Here is a 12,033-nt window from a genome sequence, read left to right as displayed (position 1 = left end):
TAGTCAGTAGATTAATCTACTGACATGGGTTAACTGAGTGATAGGCAGGTAGGTGTGGCTGGAGGAAGTGGATCACTGAAGATGTGTCCCTGGGGTTTATAATTTGTCCGTGGTTAACGGAGCTTCCTCTCTGCTTCCTGGTTGCCATGTTCTGGGCTGTTTCCCTCCTTCATGCCCTACCGCCATGATGCTCTGCCTTTCTCACTGGATATTAGCATGCAAAACGCTCCTCTAATAAGTAGACCTTTTGTGTTTTTGCATTGATTAACTAAACCATGCCTGCCGCAGTCTGGCTGGGCACAAAATCACGAGCCACTCAAGCAGGAACAAACTTTATTTCCACGCGGCCTTTTCCCGGGACACACCACACCAAACGGAATTCCCTCCTCCGGAAATCCCTCCTACCGCTCTTCCCCAACCATTGGGAACTCTCCGGGAGTCCCCGCAAGAGCTCCAAAGTAGCAGGCTGAGGCGGACAGCATGGGTCTAATATCCAATTGAATGCCCATCTTAACATAATCATATCATCTCACTGGCTTGCTGGTGTCACCTTTCAACCAAAAATGCCATGCGTCATTCCTACTCGGCTATGGCTCTTAGCACATGCCTAAATATATTTGACCATGAAAATCATTTTATTTGCTCTCAGAATGCAAGCCTTGGGACAAGGTTTCAAGAAAATTCACTATTTAAAAAGCAAAGACACTAGTATGACAACAGACACTAGTATGGCAATATGTAAATCAATGGATGTGTAACTGATGTGATTCTGCAATCTGTATATGGGGTAAAAATGGGAGCTCATAACCCACTTGAATCAAAGGGTGAAATATGATATATCAAGAACTATGTAATGTTTTGAACAACCAACAATAAAAAATTAAAAAAATAATAAAATAAAAAGCAAAGATAATAAAATGTCTGGAGGAACTAGGTCACTGGAGGTGTGTCTTTGGGGTTTATACTTTGTCCTTGGCAAGCAGAGCTTTCTCTCTGCTTCCTGATTGCTGTGTCCCCACCCCAGGACTTAAATAGAAGAGCTGCTTTTCTCTGCCATGCCCTTTATCCATGATGTTTGCTTTAGATTGGGCCCAGAGGTATGGAATCAGCTTACCAAGGACTGCACCTCTGTAACTATGAGACAAAATAAACTTTAGTAAATACTTAAATGTTTGGAAATATTTAAACCAGAACACATAAAACACATTTCTCTCCTTCTAAAATCTTTCAAAAAGGAAAGTTCTGGTTCCTAAAGGTGCAAACCCCAAGTACCTACGGCATTCCTTGGATGTCGGGGCTCATTCTCTGAATATACAGACTTTGAACATGTTGCCGCACTCTCAGAGAAATTCAAATACTTTTACGATGAAATGATCAGTTTCCTCAGAGAGGCTAATTTTTTTCTTCAAATATTTATATATTTTTGAGTCAGTTAGAGAAAAAAAGCACCTTTCTCCTTAGGAGAGTTTAAAATAAGACTTACAACAATCTTATCATCTCCACTTCTATTCTAGGAGAAAAGAAGGCAAAGGACCAAAAATTATGAAAAACAATGGTGTTAATCACTTTTAAGATCTTATATGTTTTCATTTCATCCCAGATAAAATTCATGGAGGAACCATCTTTGTCCTAGAAGTCTGTCTATCCCTCTCTGTTTCAAAATATTTATTTTTAGCCTGTGTGCTCATACCAGCCCCTCAAATTTAGAGTGTACTGGTTGGTCTGCTAAGGTAATGATAATGCCAAAAAAAAAAAAAAATAGAAGAACATTTTGTCTAAACCACAAGTATGGTAAGAAAAAAATAAATTGAAACTGGTTTCTTTTTTCTGCATTTTAAACAAATGCCACATCAAGAGATCTAATAGACCATCACAAATCCAGCATCTTTTGGTTGGGTAGATTCAGTTCTCTCTATTATGAATAGATGCAGTGAAACATTTGAAACTGCCAAGTGACAACATAGAGAATACTCGAAGTTTTTTTTTCTCTTTCTACAGCAAATCAACAGACTATGTCTTCCTCTCCTACATTCTTTGTGACAAGCAACATTTTTATATAAAAGCAAATAAATGAATTAATGCTGTACAGTACAGAAGGAATATAACACAAGTAGTTGTCTGCTGACTATTTTGGAGTTGGAAGACATCAAATCCTCTGGGTATGACCTTATCACTCCAAACTCAAGGGCTTTGGGGGGGATCCCAAATGGTGGGCCAGAGGGAGGAAGCATCTGTGTCACTCTGTGACCTGCGTCTCAACTAATGGGAATACAGCTTTGCTGAGAGTGATAGAGGACCCCTCCACAGCTGATCCCGTGCAGGAATCTCAGCCACCATGCTGTGTGGGGCCCCAGGCCTCAGTGTTAGAACAGGACTCCCAACTCCTGACTACTCGCTCACACAGGTCTCATGGGTGCCTCAGCAGGACCACGGGCATCAGCACGGGGCCCAGAATTCCCAGATACTGCTCCCAGGAAGGCCACTCAGCCACTACCCATGTGCAGGAACTCCAGCCCCACTCCCGTGTGGATCCCCATCTACTAACGTGGGGCTCCCCTGGTCACCTCCATCTTGGGACTCGACAGCTACTGCCATAGTATCCTACTTGGGGTAGCCTGCCTGCAGCTGGGGACATTACAGGCTCTGAAGAAAGCTGGCAGCCACAACAGTCACACCACAGAGCTCATCTCTGAGTGCATCGCACAAGGCTATCGCTTGGCTCCCCGCACCCAACCGGACACCCCATCGATGAAAGCAGCTACCTCCATCTTGAGTCACTTCCATCACCATCTTTAGTCAGGGCAACTACCATTTTGGAACCCAGGACAGCCAGGTTAGGTATTGAAACCTTATAGGGGCACTATAAACCTATAGGGTAAAAACGATAACAGCTTGGATCCTCAGAGCTAGAAAGAAAGACACATGAGTAACATGTAAATACAAGGGGAGAAAGTGCCCCAAACAAATCAAGATACCACATTATTAGAATCGGTGGCTAGAAAAGCAGATGAGGGGCTGGGGTTGTGGCTCAGTGGTAGAGCGCTTGCCTACCATGTGTGAGACAAGGAGTTCAATTCTCAGCACCATATATAAACAAATAAAATAAGGTTCATTGGCAATTAAAAACTAAAAAAAAATAAAAAAAATAAAAAAAAAGAAAAGCAGATGAAATGACAGAGAAGGAGTTCAGGATGTATATAATTAAAATGTTCTGTAAATTAAAGGGTGATATAAGAGAGCAAATACAGGCAGCAAAAGATCATTTCGATAAAGAGCTACATAAGCAAATACAGGAAACAAAAGATTACTTCAATAGGGAGATAGCGGTTATAAAGAAAAACCAAACAGAAATCCTTGAAATGAAAGAAACAATAAACCAAATTAAAAGCTCAATTGAAAGCATCACCAACAGATTAGACCACTTGGAAGACAGGACCTCAATCAGTGAAGACAAACTATATAATCTTAAAAAGAATGTAGACCACACAATGCAAATGGTAAGAAACCATAAGCACAACATTCAAGAAATACGGGATAGCATAAAAAGACCAAATTTAAGAGTTATTGGGAGAGAGAAAGGAATAGAGTTCCAAACCAAAGGAACAAACAAGTTATTCCACAAAATAATATCAGGAAATTTTCCAATCATGAAAAAATGAATTGGTAAACCAAATACAAGAGGCTGACAGGATATAAATGTACACTATCACAACAGATCCACACCAAGGCCCATTATAATGAAAATGCCTAACATACAGAATAAGGAGAGAATATTAAAAGTCACAAGACAAAGGAATCACATTACATATAGGGGGAAACCAATTAGATTATGCGAAGATTTTTCAAAATAGAGCATGAAAGCCAGAAGATCCTAAAACAATATACATCAAGCTCTGAAAGAAAATGGATGTCAACCAAGAATTTTGTATCCAGCAAAATTAAACTTTAGATTTGATAGTGAAATACAAAACCTTCCATAATAAACAAAAATTAAATGAGTTTACAGCTAGAAAATCTCACTACAGAACATCCTTGGCAAAATATTCTCTTAAGAGGAAATTTTTAAAAAACAATGAAATTAGTACAGGGAGGTATTATACTAAAGGAAAAGCTAATCAAAGTAAAAACTAAGTCACGTAAATAACAAAAATGGCTGGGAATACAAATCATGTCTCAATAATAACCCTGAATGATAATGACCTAAACTCACCAATTAAAAGACATAGTCTAGCTTATTGGAGCAAAAAAAAAAAAAAAAAAAAACGACCCAACAATATGCTGCCTCCAAGAGACACATCTCGTAGGAAAAGACATACACAAACTGAAGGTGATGGGTTGTGAAGAATCATACCACTCACATGGACTGTGGAAGCAAGAAGGGGTTTCCATCCTTGTATCAAATAAAGTAGACTTTAAGCTAAAGTTAATCAAAAGGTACAAGGAAGGACATTTCATACTGTCTAAGGGAATCATACATCAACAAGACATAACAATTACAGATATATATGCCCCAGACAATGGAGCATCTATGTTCATCAAACAAACTCTTCTCAAGTTCAAGAGTCAAATAGACCACAACACAATGATTCTGGATGACTTCAACATTCTTCTTTCACCACTGGATAGATCTTTCAAACAAAAGCTGAACAACAACAACAACAACAAAAAACACACTATAGAACTCAATAATATAATATAATCAATAACTTAGACTTAACTGATATATATATATATATATATATATATATATATATATATTATATATATATATATATAATATTTCATCCTTCAATAAGCAAATACACTTTCTTCTTATCAGCACATAGATACTTCTCTAAAAGAGACCATACATTATGCCACAAAGCAACTCTTAGCAAATACAAAAAAAAAAAAACAACATGAAAAACCCTGCATTCTATCTGATCATAATGGAATAAAATTAGAAATCAATGAAAAAATAAAAAAAATAGAAGCTACTCCAACACCTGGAAACTAAATAATATGCTACTGAATGAACAATGGGTTGCAAAAGACATCAAGGAGGAGATTAAAAAATTCTTAGAGGTAAATCAGAACACTGATATAACATATCAAAATCTCTGGGACACTATGAAGGCAGTACTATGAGGAAAGTTCATTGCATGGAGTTCATTCCTTAAAAGAAGAAAAAGTCAACAAATAAATGACCTAACACTACATCTCAAAGCTCTAGAAGAGGAAGAACAAATCAACACTAAAAGCAGTAGGAGACAGGAAATAATTAAAATCAGATTGGAAATTGATGAAATTGAAACAAAAGAAACAATTGAAAAATTGACAAAACAAAAAGTTGTTTTTTTGAAAAAATAAATAAAATTGACAAACCCTTAGCCAAGCTAGCAAAGAGAAGGAGAGAAAAAAACTCATATCACTAACATGTGATGAAAAAGAAAATATCACAATAGGTGCTACAGAAATACAGATGATAATTAGAAATTATTTTGAAATTTTTTACTCTAATAAAATAAAGAATATCGAAGGCATTGACAAAGTTTTAGAGGCATATGAGTTGCCCAAATTTAATCAAGATGATATACACAATTTATTTATTTATTTATTTATTTGACTTCAATTTTTTAATTAGTTACACATGACAGTACAATGATCTTGACATATCATACATTTGAATCAAATGGGGTATAATTTCTCATTTTTCTGAGTGTACAGTTTGCAGAATTACATTGGTTATACAGTCACGTAGATATACACAATTTAAACAGATCAATTTCAAGCAAGGAAATAGAAGATGCCATCAGAAGCCTACCAACCAAGAAAAGTGCAGGACCAGATGGGTATACAACTGAGTTCTGCAAGAACTATAAATAAGAACTAATACCTATACTCTATGAATTATTTCATGAAATAGAAAAAGAGGGAGCACTTCCAAACTTATTCTATGAGGCCAATATCACCTGATTCCAAAACCAGGCAAAGACACATCAAAGAAAGAAAACTTCAGACTAATATCTTTAATGAACATAGATGCAAAAATCCTCAATAACATTCTGGAAAATCAAATACAAAAATATATCAAAAAGGTAGTGCACCACGATCAAGTGGGATTCATTCCAGGTTTGCAAGGTTGGTTCAACATATGGAAATCAATAAATGTAGTTCATTACATCAATAGACTTAAACATAAGAATCATATGATCATCTCAACAGATGCAGAAAAAGCACTTGACAAGATACAGCACCCCTTCATGTTCAAAATACTAGAAAAATTATGGATAACAGGAACATATCTCAATATCATAACATATCTCAATATCATAACAGGAACATATCTTAATATCATAACATATCTCAATATCATAACAGGAACATATCTTATTATCATAACATATCTCAATATTGTAAATATGGTAAGCCCCAGGCCAACATCACTCTAAATGTAGAAAAGTTGAAGGCATTTCCTCTGAAACTTGGAAAAAAGAGACAGATGCCCTTTTTAATCACTTCCATTTAACATAGTTCTTGAAACACTGGCCAGAGCAATTAGACAGACAAAAGACATTAAAGGGACACACATAGGAAAAGAACTCAAATTGGCACTGTTTCCTGATGATATGATTTTATATCTAGAAGACCCTAAAAGTTCCACCAGAAAACTTCTAGAACTAATAAATGAATTCAGTAAAGTAGCAGGATATAAAATCAACACCCATGAATCAAAGGCATTTCTGTATATCAGTGACAAATCCTCAGAAAGGGAAACTAGGAAAACTACCCCATTTACAATATCCTCAAAAAAAAAAAAAAAAAACTTGGGAATCAACAAAAGAGGTGGAAGATCTATATAATGAAAATTACAGAACCCTGAAAGAGAGAAATCAAAGAAGACCTTAGAAGATGAAAGGATCTACCTGGCTCTTGGATAGGCAGAATTAATATTATCAAAATGACCATACTACCAAAAGCACTATACAGATTTAATGCAATTCCAATCAAAATCCCAACGACATTTCTCATAGAAATAGAAAAAGCAGTAATGAAATTCATCTGGAAAAATAAGAGACACAGAATAGCTAAAGCAATCCTTAGCAGGAAGAGTGAAGCAGGTGGCATCACTATACCAGACCTTAAACTATACTAAAGAGCAATAGTAACAAAAACAGCATGGTATTGGCACCAAAATAGACTGGTAAACCAATGGTACAGAATGGAGGACACAGAGACTAACCCACATAATTACAGTTATTTCATACTAGGCAAAGGTACCAAAAACATACATTGGAGAAAAGACAGCCTCTTCAACAAATGGTGCTGGGAAAACTGGAAATCCATATGCAACAAAATGAAATTAAACCCCTATCTCTCACCATGTACAAAACTCAACTCAAAGTGGATCAAGGACTTAAGAATAAAACCAGAGACTCTGTATCTAATAGAAGAAAAAGTAGGCCCTAATCACCATCATGTCAGATTAGGCCCCAACTTCCCTAATAAGACTCCTGTAGTGCAAGAATTAAAATCAAGAATCAATAAGTGGGATATATTCAAATTAAAAAACTTCTCGGCAAAAGAAACAATCAGTGAGGTGAATAGAGAGCCTACATCTTGGGAGTAAATTTGTACAACTCACACATCAGATAGAACACTAATCTCTAGGGCATATAAAGAACTCAAAAAGCTAAACCCCCCAAAAATAAATAGCCCAATTGATAAATGTGCCAAGAAACTGAACAGACGTCTCTCAGAAGATGATATACAATCAATTAACATGTATATGAAAAAAAGGTTCAACATCTCTAGCAATTAGAGAAATACAAATCAAAACCACTCTAAGATTTCATCTAACTCCAGTCAGAATGGCAGCTGTTATGAAAAGAGACAACAATAAGTGCTGTTGAGAAGGTGGGGAGAAAGGCACACTCATACACTGCTGGTGGACTGCAAACTGGTGCAGCCAATTTGGAAAGCAGTATGGAGATTCCTTGGAAAGCTGGGAATGGAACCACCATTGGACCCAGCTATCCCTCTCCTTGGTCTATACCCAAAGGACCTAAAAACAGCACACTACAGGGACATAGCCACATCAATGTTTATAGCAGCATAATTCACAATAGCTAAACTGTAGAGCCAATCTAGATGTCCTTCAGTATATGAATGGATAAAGAAAATGTGGTATACATACCCAGTGGAATATTACTAAGCAATAAAAGAGAATAAAATCATGGCATTTGCAGATAAACAGAGAATATAATGCTAAGTGAAGTTAGCCAATCCCAAAAATCCAAATGTGGATGGTTTGTCTACTATAAGGAGGCTGATTCATAGTGAGGTTTTAAAGGGGAGCATGGGAAGATTAGACAATCTCTAGATAGGGCACATGGGTGGGAGGGGGAAAAAAGATAGTGGAATGAGATGGATTCATTACCCTAAGTACATGTATAAAGACAGGAATGGTGTGAATATACTTTATATATGATCAGAGATATTAAAAATTGTGCTCTATATGTGGAATATGAATTATAATGCATTTTGCTGTCATATATAACAAATTAGAATGAAAAAGTTTATAATAGAAAATACCAAAAAGAAAAAAGTACAGAAAGATTACTAGCACTTTAATAGCAATTCCCAGTAAATTATTTTCAATAACCTTTCAATAATATATGTAAAATCATTAATTGCAGAAGAAATGTATTTGCACTACTCATTAAATTTCAATAAATGTTTGTTAAATAAATAAATAAATAAACTCAAGTGCTTTTGAAATTGCAGATTTTCTTTTTTCACCTAATAGCAGAAGTTCCTGGTGATTCCTCAATTTTACCAGATGGCACTTATACCTAATGTTCCTGTGAAAAACTTCCAAGCTCCTTATGCCTGGATTTTTTTTTTAATTCAGGACACTAAAACCAAGTGGGGGTTCTACCTCAGGTCTTAGTGAAGTAGATGGTTTATGGTCCATCAGAATCTAGCCAATGTGCTTGATTGATCATGCCATATCTCATCTTAATAACTAAATTATTCACTTATTTTTCCATGCCTTATTTTTGATGAATTTTCTAGGACATCCCAGCTCTCTGACACCCCACCACTCTGCAATTCTAAAATTGTCACTGGGGGACTGTTGCTTGGGGATCCTTTGATCCCCCACACCTGATCCAGAGCTTGGAAAGATCTGATATATTGCATAGTTAGATGTGAAGTTCTTCCTAGGGCCCTGCAGCTCGTGCCTGTGATCTGCCAGCATTCTATTGTTGAACTTCTCTTCCACCCAGCGTGCCATTAAACTGAATCTGCACTCTAGGATGTTCCAACCTCGAGAGGGATGTCAGTGTAGACAACAGGGTGGCGAGGACTGAGGGAGCAGGACTGGGATTGGGCACTAAACAGTGAGAACAGATTGTTGTGGAGGGAAGAACATACCATGTTCAAATGGAGGTAGGACAAAGAATGACATCCTGGCTCCACAGTGATAGGCTATGATCAAATGAAGGGAGAGCTGGGGACAGTAGAACAGTCCTGGTGCTTGGAGGCTCATGGAATCACATGGGCCCTGAACTAGATAAAATACACAAAGCCTCTAATACACAGTTTAAATAAATTCCTAAAACATAAGGATGGGATACCAGGAAGGGCAACTTGATTAAAAGGATGATAGAGCACAGAAAGGTTAATAATTTAAGGACTCAGGATAAAGGATTATTCAGGAAATATCTCTGTTCTGAAAAGCCTGAGAGTCTAGATGTTATACCCATAATCAGTGACAAGTGGTCACAGCACTACGGGGCAAACTCTACACTGAATCTCAAAGCCATATGTTATGAGAAGGTTCAAGTCACCTGTGTGAAAGAACCTGAGGAGAGCTTCCAGGGGAAGAAACCGTTGGTCTGGATAATAAAGCAGATGGTGGGGCAGATGAAGGGGATATAAAGGAGGACCTTGGTGGTGCTGGATCAGTATGTCCAGAGCGGAGATGTGCAAGATGTGTGCAAGGAGTAAGAATGTGGTCTGACAAGAATTATTATCTCAGCACATTTGCAATAACAAATTAAGTGGGAACAGTGTAAGTATTTGATCAAAACTAAATGGAAAATATTTTTTGTGTATCAAAGAAAAGTTTTATTCAGTAGTTGAAATACTTCTGGGATGCCAGAGTGATGTGAAGACCCCCAACCATCTGCTTCTGTATAAAAGCAACAAAAACACTGACTCCCCCCACACACACCACCAATTTAGGATCACGTTTATTGTAATTCTGTAAATTAACCAAAAGCTTGCCCTGATTTAGAGAGTATTTGTTCAAGGAAAGGAGGTGAACTCTGAGCATTTTAGTGGTTAAACATAACCAACCCCACCTATCCATTCTTCAGCTCTGTGGGAGTCTTAAAACCAAACACTTCACAACCACAGCCACTGTGAAAACCAGTGGTGTCAGCCACTGCGGGTGCTGGATAGGTCTGAAGTTCACCTTCAATTCTGATACCCAGGGAATTACCAGTTTCTGACCTCTCCCTGAAAGGGCTCCATTCCTAGAGTACATCTTTATTTCTTTCATAAAAACAGCTGAGTCTCTAGGACACTTATTAGATATTCATGGGAATTTAACATTGCATATAACAGTTGGAAAAAAACCAAAGCCTAACCAGGACACTTAAAAAGAAAAACTAGAGAATGAGGTGTCTGTAGGAGTCTTAGGAAACATGTGTTCTTGATAATGTCAGGCATTCCTGGGAATTTCATGTGCCTGTGAATCTGTAAGTGTGTGCTCATGTGGAGGACTGCGCAGGTGCACAGAAATGAGAAGGAAGTGAAGCTTTTTATAAACAGGAAGCTAATGCTAGAGAAGAATTAGAAACTGCTTTGCTGGAATTTAGAAGTCCTGCCCCAACACACACAGAGTTCTGGGCTAACACTGTTAGACTTATTGGTCCAAGATATATAAGGACTTCTCTGTAAGTCTTTATCTGACCACAGATAAAACTGGGCAGAGACTTCAGTTGTCATGCATATTAAACAATATAGATATTAAAGAAGACATTAGCAACAAAAAACAACAAATAGGGACAATAATAAAGTGTCTGATTTATGAATTTGTTACTGTTGTAAGTAAGCTATGTCATCAACATAGACCAAACATGCTTGTGTCTTTCCACAATGTTGGAATATATTGAATAACAATAAATTCACAGGCTATACCACTTTTATCAGTGGCAGGTCACTGAACACTGTGGGTCACCTGGTAGTCATAAGCCAGACAACGACAGGTTCTTTTATTCCAATCTTAATTTCTAATATCTATAACACTCAAGTCACACATTATACTTCACACAATTATATATGCAGGTTACAGAAATGCTAGAAAAGGTTAAGGAAGCCACAGAGGTCAGGGGGCTGAACCATAAGCAAAGGCAGGAAGTAGATATGATTGCAAAAGGTCACTGTAGGTGGTCAGATAAGACTGCAAGGCAGGTAATGAACCTGTTCAGGGTGAAGAGCTGTCAAAGCGCAGAGGTAAAGATCCAAATGGATGGCAGTTTCAGAGTATCAGCTTGGGGTGTCAGCTTGGAGCCAGTCTTTCAGGATTATCAAGGGCAAGAGAAACCACACTCTGTCCAAGGACAGAAGTTCAGACATCCATCCCTATGATTTTTCTGGGCAAGACTTGGAACTAGTGACCAGGTGATTGGGTCAGGGTGCTCGCATGTCCAGGTTCTGAGTGCTGCTCCTTTTGGGGGGATTTCAAGGGAAGGGGTTGCTTCTTTTGATGGTCTGGTGTGTTCAATAAGCTTGTGGACCTGTTTTTTCCAATGTGAGTTTGAAATGCTCAAGCATTCATGTGCTTCTGATTAATTCAATAAGTTCACAGGCAGTCATTGTTATTAAAACTAATTTATTTATCAGTTTTTGCCTTATGGTTGTACCAAGCAGATGGTGGTTATTTACTTATACAAACAAGGTATAGAGTCATTCCATCTCAGCACCTTAACTCAAGATGGAGCTGCTTATGGCAAAGTACTGGTTTACAGAATGAAGTAACTT

This window comes from Marmota monax, unplaced genomic scaffold (genome assembly GCF_021218885.2).
Source record: "Marmota monax isolate L192 unplaced genomic scaffold, Marmota_monax_Labrador192_F-V1.1 WCK01_AAM20220418_F8-fsc00010, whole genome shotgun sequence".
NCBI lineage: Eukaryota > Metazoa > Chordata > Mammalia > Rodentia > Sciuridae > Marmota > Marmota monax.
This window is presented reverse-complemented; position numbering follows the sequence as displayed.